This window comes from Centroberyx affinis, unplaced genomic scaffold, assembly GCF_046629955.1.
Source record: "Centroberyx affinis isolate AG114_WGS23_722 - 3 ecotype Tasmania unplaced genomic scaffold, CSIRO-AGI_Caff_v1 ptg005774l_1, whole genome shotgun sequence".
In the NCBI taxonomy this organism is placed as follows: Eukaryota; Metazoa; Chordata; class Actinopteri; order Beryciformes; family Berycidae; genus Centroberyx; species Centroberyx affinis.
Window position 1 is genome coordinate 1 of NW_027282926.1, and position 13,663 is coordinate 13,663.

The 13,663-nt window shown below is 42.6% G+C and overlaps 1 long non-coding RNA gene across 1 annotated transcript; it reads right to left on the bottom strand.

Annotated features, from left to right (window-relative positions):
* Positions 1–4,828: 4,828 nt before the first annotated feature.
* LOC139667809 (uncharacterized) lies at positions 4,829–7,729 on the bottom strand. The gene is made up of 3 exons (XR_011696964.1): positions 7,595–7,729; positions 7,224–7,356; positions 4,829–5,338 (listed from the first exon to the last, which is right to left on the bottom strand). It is a non-coding gene; the product is annotated as an uncharacterized lncRNA (long non-coding RNA).
* Between the last annotated feature and the right edge of the window lie 5,934 nt (positions 7,730–13,663).

The following is a 13,663-nucleotide window of genomic DNA, read 5'->3' on the forward strand; positions in this document are numbered from 1 at the left end:
GACACACAGAGCAGAGCGACAGACACACAGAGCAGAGCAACAGACACACAGACAAACTGACCCAGCAGCACAAAAAGCCTCAGAGACACGGGAACAGAATCACTGAAAACATCGCAGCAACACAAATGCTGCTTACATGTATGTCAATAAATCAGTATTAATATTCCAATAATTTATGAAAAATATAACTCTCTAAATGGGGACAGTTTGCATAATGAGTACGTTTACTTTGATACTCTAAGTACATTTTGCTGCCAATACTCATGTACTTTTACTTAAGTAAGATTTTGAATGCAGGACTTTTACTTGTAATGGAGTATCTTTACATTGTTGTATTGTAACTTTTACTGAAGTAAAACATCTCAGTACTTCTTCCACCACTGGTAACGTCTGACGTCGTCATGGCAACACGTGATGCCACAAAGTACCGTCCCCTCCCTCCTGTACCATTTCGAGCCTCATGACGTCTCGCACTCAGGCTCTACAGCTACGCGTCAGTGAAGTCTGTGAGGGTTCAGGGCCCAGTCTGTAGGGGGGACACTGGGACTGGGTCTTCACTCCTGTCTGAGTTCTTTCCCTGGCACCTCTGTGACCTCTGACCCTTGACCTCCTTACTGCCGCTTTGTAATGTTTGTGATCCAGGGACTGAAGCCGAGTCACTCTTGTGTTGTAGTCCTGGACTCGCACTCGAGAGATCGACTACAGTCCCTACAGACACACCGCCACAAAACACACACACACACACACACACACACACACACAGGCAGAATGACTCAGACTCAAGACTTCAGCACAGAAATCCTTTATTGGTGGACCGAGCAGAACAGCTGAGCAGAAAACATTATTCAGGAAAGTTTTTTTTTTTTTTTTTTTTTTCACATCTCCAGGACATTACATTTGTATTTATCAGAGAAAAGTTAAGCTGTGTATTTCCAGATGTTATATATTTGATCATTCACACTCCAGAGTCCAAACACTCAGCAGTGAAGCTTCAGACTGAAGGACAGTGTGTCAGACTTGTCTTTAGTCTGCAGAGTTTTTATTGTGTTGTATTGTAAAGCCTGTCTGCAAACCGGGGACAATAAAGCTTTGAAATCAAGTTAAAGTGATGCTTGGACGTTTTGAATTTTAATGGGTTATCGTTTTTTCACCCGCTAACTGTCATGCTAGTGGGAAAAGTTTCTACAGGAATGACAGATCGAAGCTGCAACTGTCACGATTCAATCTTTGTGTTTGTCAGCTGTTCATGATTTATTCTAGGACTGAACAATTAATCGAAATTTTATCGAAATCGCAATATGGCCTACTGCAATTTTCAAATAGCAGGAGGCACAATATTTGTTAAAGGTGAAATGTGTCAAAATATCATTTTAAAGTAAATATTGTGGTGCTGCAGAGATGTCCTGGCCTACACATCATATTCTACAGACTTAAGAAAACATCTTTGTTTGGTACAGATCCCCGCAAAAATCACACCATAATCGTTTTAATACGTTTTTCAATGAAAATGAGAATAATGATGTAAAAATGATGATTCCCTCTAATATTGCAAATCATATCGCAATTGCAATATCAGTCAAAATAATCGCAATTCGATTTTTTTTCCAAATCGTTCAGCCCTAGTTTATTCTCGTAGTTTATTCTCAGACGTAGTTTTGTGCTGCCATGTCACTTAAGAGTTAAGACCTCAAAATAACTTGTGTGATCAAAACTGTTGATGGTTTTAATCACAACCCAGATTCAACCGCAGAGACGTCAGAATTCAGGAAGTCTGAGAAATCAGGATTCATCGCCAAAACCCAGTTCCAAAATAGATTTTACATACTGTACATATCTGAGAGCTTCTGTTTTATAGAACGAAGCGTGTATCTCACATGTTTCCCACATGACCTGAACGCAGCAGAAGCCCCGAGCCTGCAGCCTGCAGCTGGTCGGGCCTCTTGGTTTCAATCATAAACTGTAAAAAAAAAAGGTTTCAATGCAGAGCGCTAACAATGCTAAGACACGGTTACCCACATGCTAGCGGCTAGTCGTGCCCCTGTTTCAAAATGCTAATGCTTGGCTAGCTTTTTTTTTTTTTTTTTTTTTTTTTTAGAGAAACAGCTACAACGCTAACACACCATTTAAGATTCAATGAATGACAAATTATTTTTTCCCACAATGCAACCACGAGATGAAGAAAAAATAAATACAGATGATGAAGTATGAAAGATTTTGACTCTCCATTGCAGGTAAATAATCTCTAACCATCACAGATCTACACCCAGCCTGAAGTAAAGCTCATAAGAATCTATTCTACTCACTTTTATTGTGCTGTGAAGAGTATTTTCAGATTACTTCATCACTACAAGGCAGATGAACAAACATCATGATGTGAACATGTTGTTATATTTCTTTATAACCAATGAGAATCATCTGAGGACGGATCACCACCCATATGAACCTCCTCAGCCTCAGGACCCACAGCCAAACTGTAGATCTGAGTAAAGTAGATCCACACTGTGAATCAGTGAGATCTGATATTCAAATACTAACAGCTAAACTTATACCTATAACCTATAACTTATATAACCTGCTGACACTACAGGAGACAGAGAGAAACCTGGGAGAAAGAAGGACAAGAGAAGCTGTTCTGTGTGTGTGTGTGTGTGTGTGTGTGTGTGTATGAATCGAAGATACCGACAGTGTCTTCCCTACGCTTAACCCATGTCTTCCTGTATTTAGATCCAAGCTAATGTACAGAATCATCTGAAAGTGAAGTATGCTTAGGGATTTCAATTAATGGGACGATCTACTGAGGAATTACCATATCATAATGTCTAGAAACATCAGAGACATTTGTATCTGTTGTGTATTTGGGGGATATATCGTCACATGGTCACAGATCTGACAGAAAACGGCAAAGTTTGGACGGACGGATTTGTGAACAAACAGCAGCTGTCAAATCATGTTTGAGGTTTGGCTCCTGTAACGTCAGTCTGATCCCTGTTAGCTCATCTGACAGAGGAAGAGAATAAGAGGATAAGAAAAGAAAACCTGGCAAACCTACACTGCAAAAACCGTCCGTCTTAAATAACGAGTCATCTAGTCTCATATTCGGCCTTCAGATCTTATTTTTCTCAAACCAAGAGAAACATTCTGCCGTGAGGAGAGATAACTCCACTTGTCTCCAATGCAGCTTCACTTGTTTCAGGAGTTTTCTAGAACAGAGTGTCAGTCTGTTGAAAGCAGTCAGAATAAGACAGATCACTGCTCTGCTGTCAAGAAAATGACTCTTGATTCCACTGAATTCTTCAAACAAGTTGATTTACACTGGAAACAAGAGAAATTATCAAACCTCACTGGCAGATTTTTTCACTTGTTTGAAGAAAATTACGATTTTAGAACTCAAATATAGCCACAAGCGGCCATGAAAGGGGTTCAAGCCTTTTCTGAACGGTACTGATGTCGCGAATAAAGTGTCAGTGGTCCAAATATATCCCTTGATATATCTGCCAAGTTTCGTGATCATTGAACAAACGGGTGTGGAGTTACGGCCATTCTTTGTGTTAGGCCACGCCCATTTTTGGCGTTTGCGGCGCCACCTTTTTCGGTCGAATCGCACAAACTTCGGTACGCATGTTAGAAATGCCATTCCAGACGAGGCTGAGAAGTTTGGGACCGATTATGAAAATCGGTCCAACGGTGTAGGAGGAGATGTTAAAAAATATCTCAGAAATTTTCCAGGCGGACCTTGAGGGTCCAAATTGCAAAACTGTAGAGTTAGGACACCTGCATATGTGGACCAGGTTTCATGGAAATCAGACAAACGGTGTAGGAGTTACGGCCTTTAAAGTAAAACCTTTAATTATAGCGCCACCTTCAGGCCGATTGGGTAAATATTTGTTGAGCTAGTAATGGGTCATAGTGTCTGTTATTGGGCCAAATTTGATGTCTCTGCGATTTACCGACTCACGGGAATTTGCGCCAACGCGGATGAACAATAATAAACCAGCACAAAAACAACAGGGTTTCAGCCCTATGGATTTGAACCCCTAATAACAGACTAAAGACTTGTTAAAATGGAGATTTTTTTTGTTTGCAGTATACAGTGATCCCAGCGTTCTGCCAGGCTTTCGTGATCCCAGCGTTCTGCCAGGCTTTCTCCATTTTATCCTCGTTTCTGTAATCCTTTAATGAGTCACACAACAAGACAGTGAACACCGCATCAATTACAGCCTCCATGTTTCCCCAAGACAAACACAGACACGCCTCCTTGGTTCTAATTGGCTGAACAGATGGTGACAAATCCGTCTGTTCAGAAAAAATTCAGCCGGGTTTAACTTTCTGTCTGTGATAAAAAAAAGACTGAAATCCTCTCCCACAGCGCAGAGGGAGGAGTGACGGTCTTAATCAGTCAAGTCTGAACCGGTAGAGTTCAATATCATCACCACATTATGATTTCAGTATTATTCCTCAGTAAGTCATCTGTGATCTTGTCAGACTATTCCTCATTTTACCAAACTCTCAGCCACTGTACGCCACACTGTTGTTTCCTTAGCCGATAACGAGGGACAGACAGACTTTTCCACATCTGTAACTGCCATTTGATTCGATTTTGTCTCCGTTGCAGATGAATGTTTTGTTAAATATGATTTAGCACAGAAACGCTGAACTGTCTAAACTGGAGAGGCGGTTTGTCAGTGAGAACGAGGCATCGAAACATCGACTTCTGACAAAAACCGTTTTGTTTTCATGACAATTATTCCCCCCCCCGAGTGGTTTTGACTGTTTTGACATTCATAACACAAACTACAGTCTTGAGAAATAATGTATTATTGGGAAAGCTGTCAGTCAGTCTGATGTTTGAACCCATCGCTGAGTGTCAGTAATGCTCAGGTTCAGCTCTCCAGTCGTCAAAATTATATCAAATCAAATAAAGAAGAAGCAGTGAAGCACTCTGGGTAGAATATAGGTGGAGCTTTCTGAAGGGACTGCTCTCTCTAGATTTATAAACTCTTTGGAAAGGCGTTTAATGCAGAAAATAAAGTAGCCTACTGAGATATTGAACGCTTTGTGTTTTTATTTTATCACCGTAACAACACACATTTTATGGCTTACCGAGCGCTGCCACATGCCAGATATTCATGATTTGTGGGTACAGACAGACTAATGTGGGGAGTGTGTGTGTGTGTGTGTGTGTGTGTGTGTGTGTGTGTGTGTGTGCTCATGGGCGGCAGCGCTGTATGAAGCGTGGGTACAGACAGACGTCTCTGATGTGGTGTCTGTTCAGCAGCCAGGTGAGGAAGCGCTCCAGACCGAGACCGTAGCCGCCGTGAGGACAGGTGCCGTACTTCCTCTGAAACACACACACACACACACACACACACACACACACACACACACAAGCATGTTAATATATACTATTACCAGAGGTGGGGACTCGAGTCACATGACTTGGACTCAAGTCAGACTCGAGTCACAATTTTAATTGCTTGGGACTTGACTCTGACTTGTACTCTGATGACTTGAAAAGGTTTCTAAAGTCTTGACTTGAGATCTTGTGTTTGTGTAAATGACTTAGATTGAAAGTGATGAGATTTGTTCCAGCAGACGACTGAATTTAAATTCTGTTTTCTGAATTTGTATGGAATGATTGAATTTATTGAAGTTGAAACTGATTATAGAAATCAAACTCATGAGTTTTTATCCTATTAAAACCATATTGCATTGAAAAGTCCTAGATATTTAGTTTTCTTTAAGATATTAAATTGATACTGGACTCTTGATTTGTTCTGACTTGACTTGCTGTTCTACATTTAGACTTGAGACTTGACATTAATGACTTGGACTTGACTTGGGACTGACTTGCTAATCAAACATGATTACCAAGGGCAACTGAAGAACTCCTATTAGACAGATGCTGCCATTTGTTTGTCTTGGAATAGTAAATTCAGTCCGAGTTCTCTCCCACCAAGCAGCAGATGTTATTTGTCTTTGTTGGATAAACAGATAAAGTTCAGCGATACACTGGCTGATTCCTTTTTGAGAAGATAACATCTGAACCTCTGTTAAAACCAAACAGTCTTTGGTCTTTGCCTGTTCTCAAACTTTGTCCCTGCTGGCCACTGTACACTCCCTCTGACCGTCAGCCAATCAAATCAAAGCAAAACAACGGCTTTGTATCTAACAGGGTGCTGATTGGCCGGCTGCTCTGCTGCTCTACACGGAGCGGTGGCGTCTAAACTTCCTGGATGTGAACTAACAAGACAGAGACAAAAAACATCCACTGTAGGGAGTGAGTTTTAAATTAAAGCTCCAAATGTCCTCAAACAGTAAAGTGGTCTAAACACGAAACAGAACTGAAAACATGAAGAAAAAATGTATATTAAAATTAATTTGGCTGGTAAAAACCCCCAACCCATAACGATTAATCATAATTATTGATTATTTTTTCAATAAATCAATTAATCAATTAGTCTATAAAATGTCCAAAATAATGACAAATGCAAATGTTACCAGAACCAAAAGTGATTCTTAAAATGTTTTCTTCAGTCTGACCAGCAGACAGAAATCCACCAAAGTTTTCATTTAATGAGATGAAACAGAGAAAAGCAGCAAATCTTAACATTTGTGAAGCTGCAGCCAGCAAATGTTTGGTATTTTTACTGATAAATGACTAAAACAATGAACTGCTTTTCAAAATTATAATTAGGGCTGGGCAATATATCGATATTATATCGATATCGTGATATGAGACTAGATATCGTCTTAGATTTTGGATATGGTAATATGGTGATATGGCATAAGTGTCTCTTCCTGGTTTTTAAAGGCTGCATTACAGTAAAGTGATGTCATTTTCTGAACTTACCAGACTGTTCTAGCTGTTCTATTATTTGCCTTTACCCACTTAGTCATTATATCCACATTACTGATGATTATTTATCAAAAATCTCATTGTGTAAATATTTTGTGAAAGCACCAATTGTCATCCCTACAATATTGTCGCATATCGATATCGAGGTATTTGGTCAAAAATATCGGGATATTTGATTTTGTCCATATCGCCCAGCCCTAATTATAATCAATTAATTTTCTATCGATCGACTAATTGTTTCCTGCTCAGTGTCCTGCTCAACCCATGGAGCTACACAGGGCCACTGTACAGTGTATACAATCACACACACACACACACACACACACACACACACACACACACACACACACACACACACAGTCCTCACCTGGTCGGTGTACCAGTAGTAGGGAGTCGGGTCGATTTTCCTTCCCTCTTGTATCCTCCAGCAGCTCCTCAGAGTCCCAGATACGCATCGAGCCGCCAACGATCTCACCAACGTTGGGCATCAACACGTCAACCTGCAACACAGACGGCAACCGGCAACCGGCAACCGGCAACCGGCAACCGGCAACCGGCAACCGGTCGGTCGGTTGGGTCAGTGAGTCAGTGAGCCGGTCAGCTGATCAGCTTGTCAAATACACATTCAGGCAATCTTCTGCCCCACAGGAAGTGATGCGGTGTTACGTTTCCGGTTTGTTTGGAATCAACAGAAGAAGAAGAAGAAGAAGAAGAAGAAGAAGAAGAGTGTTCCGGTACCGACTCGGTGAGGCGGCGGTCCTCCGCACAGCGCTGCATGTAGAACGACTTGATCTCAGTAGGGAAGCGACAGAGCAGGATCGTCTCGTTTATCGCGTCGGTCATCAAACGCTCCGGAGCCTCAGGGATATCCTGAGAGAGAGAGAGAGAGAGAGAGAGAGAGAGAGAGAGAGAGAGAGAGAGAGAGAGAGAGAGAGAGAGAGAGAGAGAGAGAGAGAGAGAGAGAGAGAGAGAGAGAGAGAGAGAGAGAGAGAGAGAGAGACAGGTAGAAGAGGGAGAGGGAGAGAGAGAGACAGGTAGAGAGAGAGAGGGAGAGGGAGAGAGAGACAGGTAGAGAGAGAGAGAGAGGGGACAGAGAGAGAGAGGGAGACAGAGAGAGAAGGAGAGAGAGAGACAGGCAGAGAGAGAGAGAGGTAGAGAGAGAGAGAGGGGACAGAGAGAGAGAGGTAGAGAGAGAGAGAGAGAGAAGACAGGTAGAGAGAGAGAGAGAGGGAGACAGGTAGAGGGGAGAGGGAGAGAGAGAGACAGGTAGAGAGAGAGAGAGGGAGAGGGAGAGAGAGACAGGTAGAGAGAGAGAGAGGGACAGAGACAGAGAGGGAGAGAGGGAGACAGAGAGAGAAGAGAGAGAGAGAGAGACAGGTAGAGAGAGAGAGAGAAGGAGAGAGAGAGAGACAGGTAGAGAGAGAGAGAGAAGTAGAGAGAGAGAGAGGGGACAGAGAGAGAGGTAGAGAGAGAGAGACAGGTAGGAGAGAGAGAGAGAGAGAGAGAGGTAGAGAGAGAGAGAGAGGGAGAGAGAGAGGGGGGGAGAGGGAGAGAGAGAGCTCTTAAATTAATAAAAGAAAATCTAAAATGAAACTAAAAAAATACTTGTTGGTGATGTAGGAATTGAAGCTTATTCTACTCATCACAATTCACTCTTTCCTTTATCTCCTTTATTGAATTGTCTTTGGTAGAAATAACATGTGTCAGAGGTGAGGCTGGTGCGACAGTGAAGTGAGTAAAGTGAGAGTAAAGTGAGAGTAAAGTGAGAGTAAAGTGAGTAAAGTGAGAGTAAAGTGAGAGTAGAGAGTAAAGTGAGAGTAAAGTGAGAGTAAAGTGAGAGTAAAGTGAGAGTAAAGTGAGAGTGAAGTGAGAGTAAAGTGAGAGTAAAGTGAGAGTAGAGAGTAAAGTGAGAGTAAAGTGAGAGTAAAGTGAGAGTAAAGTGAGAGTGAAGTGAGAGTAAAGTGAGAGTAAAGTGAGAGTAAAGTGAGAGTAAAGTGAGAGTAAGTGAGAGTAAAGTGAGAGTAAATCCAGCGCTGCCCTCTTGTGGTGAGGCTGGAGTGCTGCAGGCCGCTGTGACCTTCCTAATCTGACTGTATCAGATGTCCATGTTTACTCCAGGTGACATTTAACAGAGAGAAGTGTAGCAGAAGTGAAGGAAACAGTCTGGTTGATAGGAGGCATTGTGTCATGCTGCTGTTGGTTAAAAAAAAAAAAAAAAAAACCTTCCAAAAAGAAGGGTTTTGAGAAGTAAAAGAAGAAATAAAAGATTTTCTCACTGATCCCTGTGTATTTTGAAAGCATAGCACAACTGAACGTGGAAGCTTCAATTCTAGTAAGAAAACTAAAGACAAGAAACTGATTTGAGGGCGAGGTTAAGGCACATAATAGAGTAGTATTTTTAAATTCATTATAATGTGATGCTCGTCCTGCAGGAGGAGGCGGGTCACTGAGCTGATGAGCGCTCCCCTTTATAAACAGCTGAGTCAGGCAGGCTGTCTTTGTCTGAGCCTGACAGGGTTGGTCTCCACCTCGCCTTGTTCCTGCAATACAACTGATGCAGGTCATGCAAACCCAGAGAAATTGTAATATTTAGTTTGTAGTGTTACAGTTTGTTAATTCAGATTCTAGTGTGGCCTGTCCTCGGTGGTTCCTGTGTGGTTTTGAGGTTTTTTGGGGCTGTAAACTCACTGCTGCTCCTCCACCTCACTCACACATCTCTTACTCATATGCTCCTGTGGTGAGGGTCCAGACCTGGTCCGGGGCTGCAGGCCTGTGACAGATGTTCCAGGCAGTGCAGCGATAGGCCGGTCACCCTTTCCTCCTGTCTCACCCACAGCACAGCCTGCACTGCATGCTGGGAACTTAGACTGCTAGTGAGACAGCAGGAGGGTTAAATCCTCTGATGTAGAACATCATCCTCCTCTGCACAGGACTGATCCTGCACTCTTCCTGCTAGGATCCAGTGCCAGGCTGCTGTTCTGCCCTCGTGTTTTCTTATTTGATAAACTGTCTTGTCCAAGCTGTTTTACTCAAATTAGCCATTTGGTTATTGTTTTTATGCTGTTTGGTAAACCACTTCCTATTTAAGTGTGGAATTTTTATATTGAATTACATAAAAAACACAAAACATTAACAAAACTAGAAATAACCGTCTCGCGGTTGTATGCCGCAACCAATAAACTTTGTTTTATCATTGCAAGGACAGTCTTTATTTATTGAACATATATAATTAATGTGATTATTAGGTCAACTTAAAGGATTTTGGTGTCTGTAAAAGTAAGTGACAGCACTTCCACCGTTTTTGTAGTCTGACCCAAGATGGTTTTCTCAGCTACAGTGGTAAGCAAAACATTATGATGTCACAGTGAAGTTGACCTTTGAACTTTTGGATATAAAATGTCATCACTTCATCATTTTATCCTATTAGACATTTGTGTGAAATTTTTGTCATGCTTAGCGTATGAATTCTTGAGTTATGGCCAAAAACGTCTTTTGTGAGGTCACAGTGACCTTGACCTTTGACCTTTGACCACCAAATTCTAATCAGTTCGTCCGTGAGTCCAAGTGGACGTTTGTGCCAAATTTGAAGAAATTCCCTCCAGGCGTTCCTGAGATATCATGGACGGAAGATGGACAGACGACCTGAAATCATGCTGCCTCCGGCCTCAGCTGTCACCGGCATGGAGGCAAAACAATAACAAACAAACAGTTCAACACAGCAGGAAAATGGAGATAATAAATATATAAAAGCGTAAATAAAACTCACCATCAGTATCATCCAATGGACAAAGATTCCTGCCCTCAATATCCTTTACACCCTATCCGATAAATCCATAAATATACACAGTACTCTTTCCGTTAAGTGAGGATACTTTCAAAAATAATGAAATTAAAAGTTTCTAAATATAAAAAAAAAATACTATAAAGAGCAGCTCTACTGGCACACTAATGCAGAAAACAAATAAACATCTAAGACAAAATGTATATAAAAACTCTAGGGTGCCTTAGACCTTTGCACAGTACTGTATAAAAGGGACACATCCATCCATAAATATATAAAGTGAATATATTTATGGATGGATTTATACTGTCTATATATCTATGGATAATGTTCCCAGTGGAATAGATCTAGTAATGTTATACATGGAACAGAGAAGTCGAGTTGAGGAAAACTGAGACCAAAGCATAGACACACATCCAAAACCAGACACACTCCCACCCACCAATACTACTGTTGACAAATATCAGATATTAGAATGACAGAAATATTATATATGACCACAACTATAGTGTTTATATTTTTATGTAACACTCCTCCTGTTAGCTTGCCAAGTTGTCCGACCATTCGTGTGGTGTTTCGACCTGAACAGTTACTAAGTGTGTGTGTGTGTGTGTGTGTGTGTGTGTGTGTGTGTCAGCCTGTGTATGTGCATGTGTAAATGTGTTTGTGTGTGTCTGTGCAGGAGTACAGTACAAGTATATGTGTGTCTATGTGCATATGTCTTTATATGAGTGTGTATGCCTCTGTGTGTGTGTGTGTGTGTGTGTGTGTGTGTGTGTGTGTGTGTGTGCAGACAAGGCTGCCCGGGGGAGGTGAAGGTAACGGCAGCAATCAGAGCTGCCAGAGGGCGGTCCCAGGAGACAAATCAAACATGATTGACCTGTTACATCAGCTGGTCTCCTCTGTATGTGTGTGTGTGTGTGTGTGTGTGTGTGTATGTGTGTGAGAGAGAGAGAGAGAGATGTCAGGATGGGCGGGGGGGGAGGCAGTTGAGTTGATGTATGATGTGATGGTGATTCCCTCTCGACTCCCCCCTCCTCTCCCCTTCTATTACCTATAACTCAGACAGGGAGACAGATGAGGGGGGGGTGGGGGGGGGGTGGGGTGGCTGGTCTTCTATCGGTTCATCATTCTGGGATAACAAGGAAAAGATGGATGGATTGATTCATGGTTGCATAGTTCAGTTTACAGAATTACAGTGTTTCCTGTATATTACAGGGGGAGAGACTGCTCAGCCCTCCAAACAAACCCATTACAGCATGTATCAAGACTGACATATCCAAATAGACAGAGTTCACCCCCTGGCGGCCATGTTGGAGGGCCTCAGCTCTGTGAACAGCTGACTGTGTTTCTGTCTCAACAGAATTGAACAGACGGTTAATTTCTGTCTGTTTCTGACTGAACTGATCATTTCATCACTGATCCATCTGATTGATTTAGTGTTTAGATAATGTCGGCTTGTTAGCTAGCTAACCATAGCATCTGGTCAGCTAACCATCACTGTCTTGTTGTTAACACATCTGATTAGCACACTAGCTAATATATTAGTAGCAGCTAGCGTTAGCATGTTCACATTAACATCAGTGTGTTTGCTGGCTAGTTAGCTAGCTAACAGTTTGTTCAGGTTAACTGAGCTGACTCTTCTCAAGCTCCAACTCTTCATGTTTTGGAGTAGAGACTAGGGCTAAAGACAAGACAGTTTACTGTGTCACAGTAACCTACATTTGGAAACAAATCCACCTTATCACACTATTCACTTTTACTGAGAACGTTACTGAATGGATCTACAGCCACACCACAACAAGCTGACTCAGCTAGCTCTCTTCCTCTAGCCCAGTTTTTATACATTTAGTCATTATTTGGGCACAGCCTTTTTTCCAATACACCTCTGTGATAGTGACAGATGTGGTTGTAGGGAGCCATTCTTAACACTACTGATCCTGCATCTCAGAACCAAAACGCCCCCTTTACCTCCTACACTTCTACAGGGACCACTGGATAGTGAGTATGGTAATAAAAATGCGATGGCAAGGCAAATATTAGATTATCAATGCCGTAGTATATCAATCAATACCTCAGCACTGATCACACCTGTACTCACTTACTCAACACCTCTATAACTCTGACACTTAGCCCAAAACATCACACCCAACAATTCACAATCTCTTCTTCAATCTCAACAGCAGCAGGCTAACGGGACGCTGAACCCGCTGGCTTCAAACAGCTGGCAGCAGTTCACAAAACAAATTGAACCGACAATCAATCGTGCCATTACAAGTATAGATTACTTGTGTTTGTATGTTTGTAGGAATGTATACTGTAAATGTGTGTATGTACTAATGTGAATGTTTGCATTTATGTGCCTGTATGAGGGAGTTTGTCCGTGTGATATCATTGATTACTTCTATCTGTTTTCTTTCCAGGCATCGTGCTTGCCGACATCATCGAGAAGTACTTTGTGTCGCCTACGCTGTTCCGAGTGATCCGATTGGCCCGTATCGGCCGCGTGCTGCGCCTCATCAGGGGCGCCAAGGGCATCCGGACGTTACTGTTCGCCCTCATGATGTCACTTCCCGCCCTCTTCAACATCGGGCTCCTCCTCTTCCTGGTCATGTTCATCTACGCCATCTTCGGCATGGCCAACTTCGCCTACGTGAAAAAGCAGGCGGGGATCGACGACATGTTCAACTTCGAGACGTTCGGGAACAGCATGATCTGCTTGTTCCAGATCACGACCTCGGCGGGATGGGACAGCCTGCTGAGCCCCATCCTCAACAACTCCCCCGAGGAGTGCAACCCCCACATCCCGCACACGGGCACCAACGCCCGGGGGAACTGCGGGAACCCGTCGGTGGGCATCACCTTCTTCGTCACCTACATCATCATCTCCTTCCTCATCGTGGTGAACATGTACATCGCCATCATCCTGGAGAACTTCAGCGTGGCGACGGAGGAGAGCACCGAGCCGCTGAGCGAGGACGACTTCGAGATGTTCTACGAGGTTTGGGAGAAGTTCGACCCGGAGG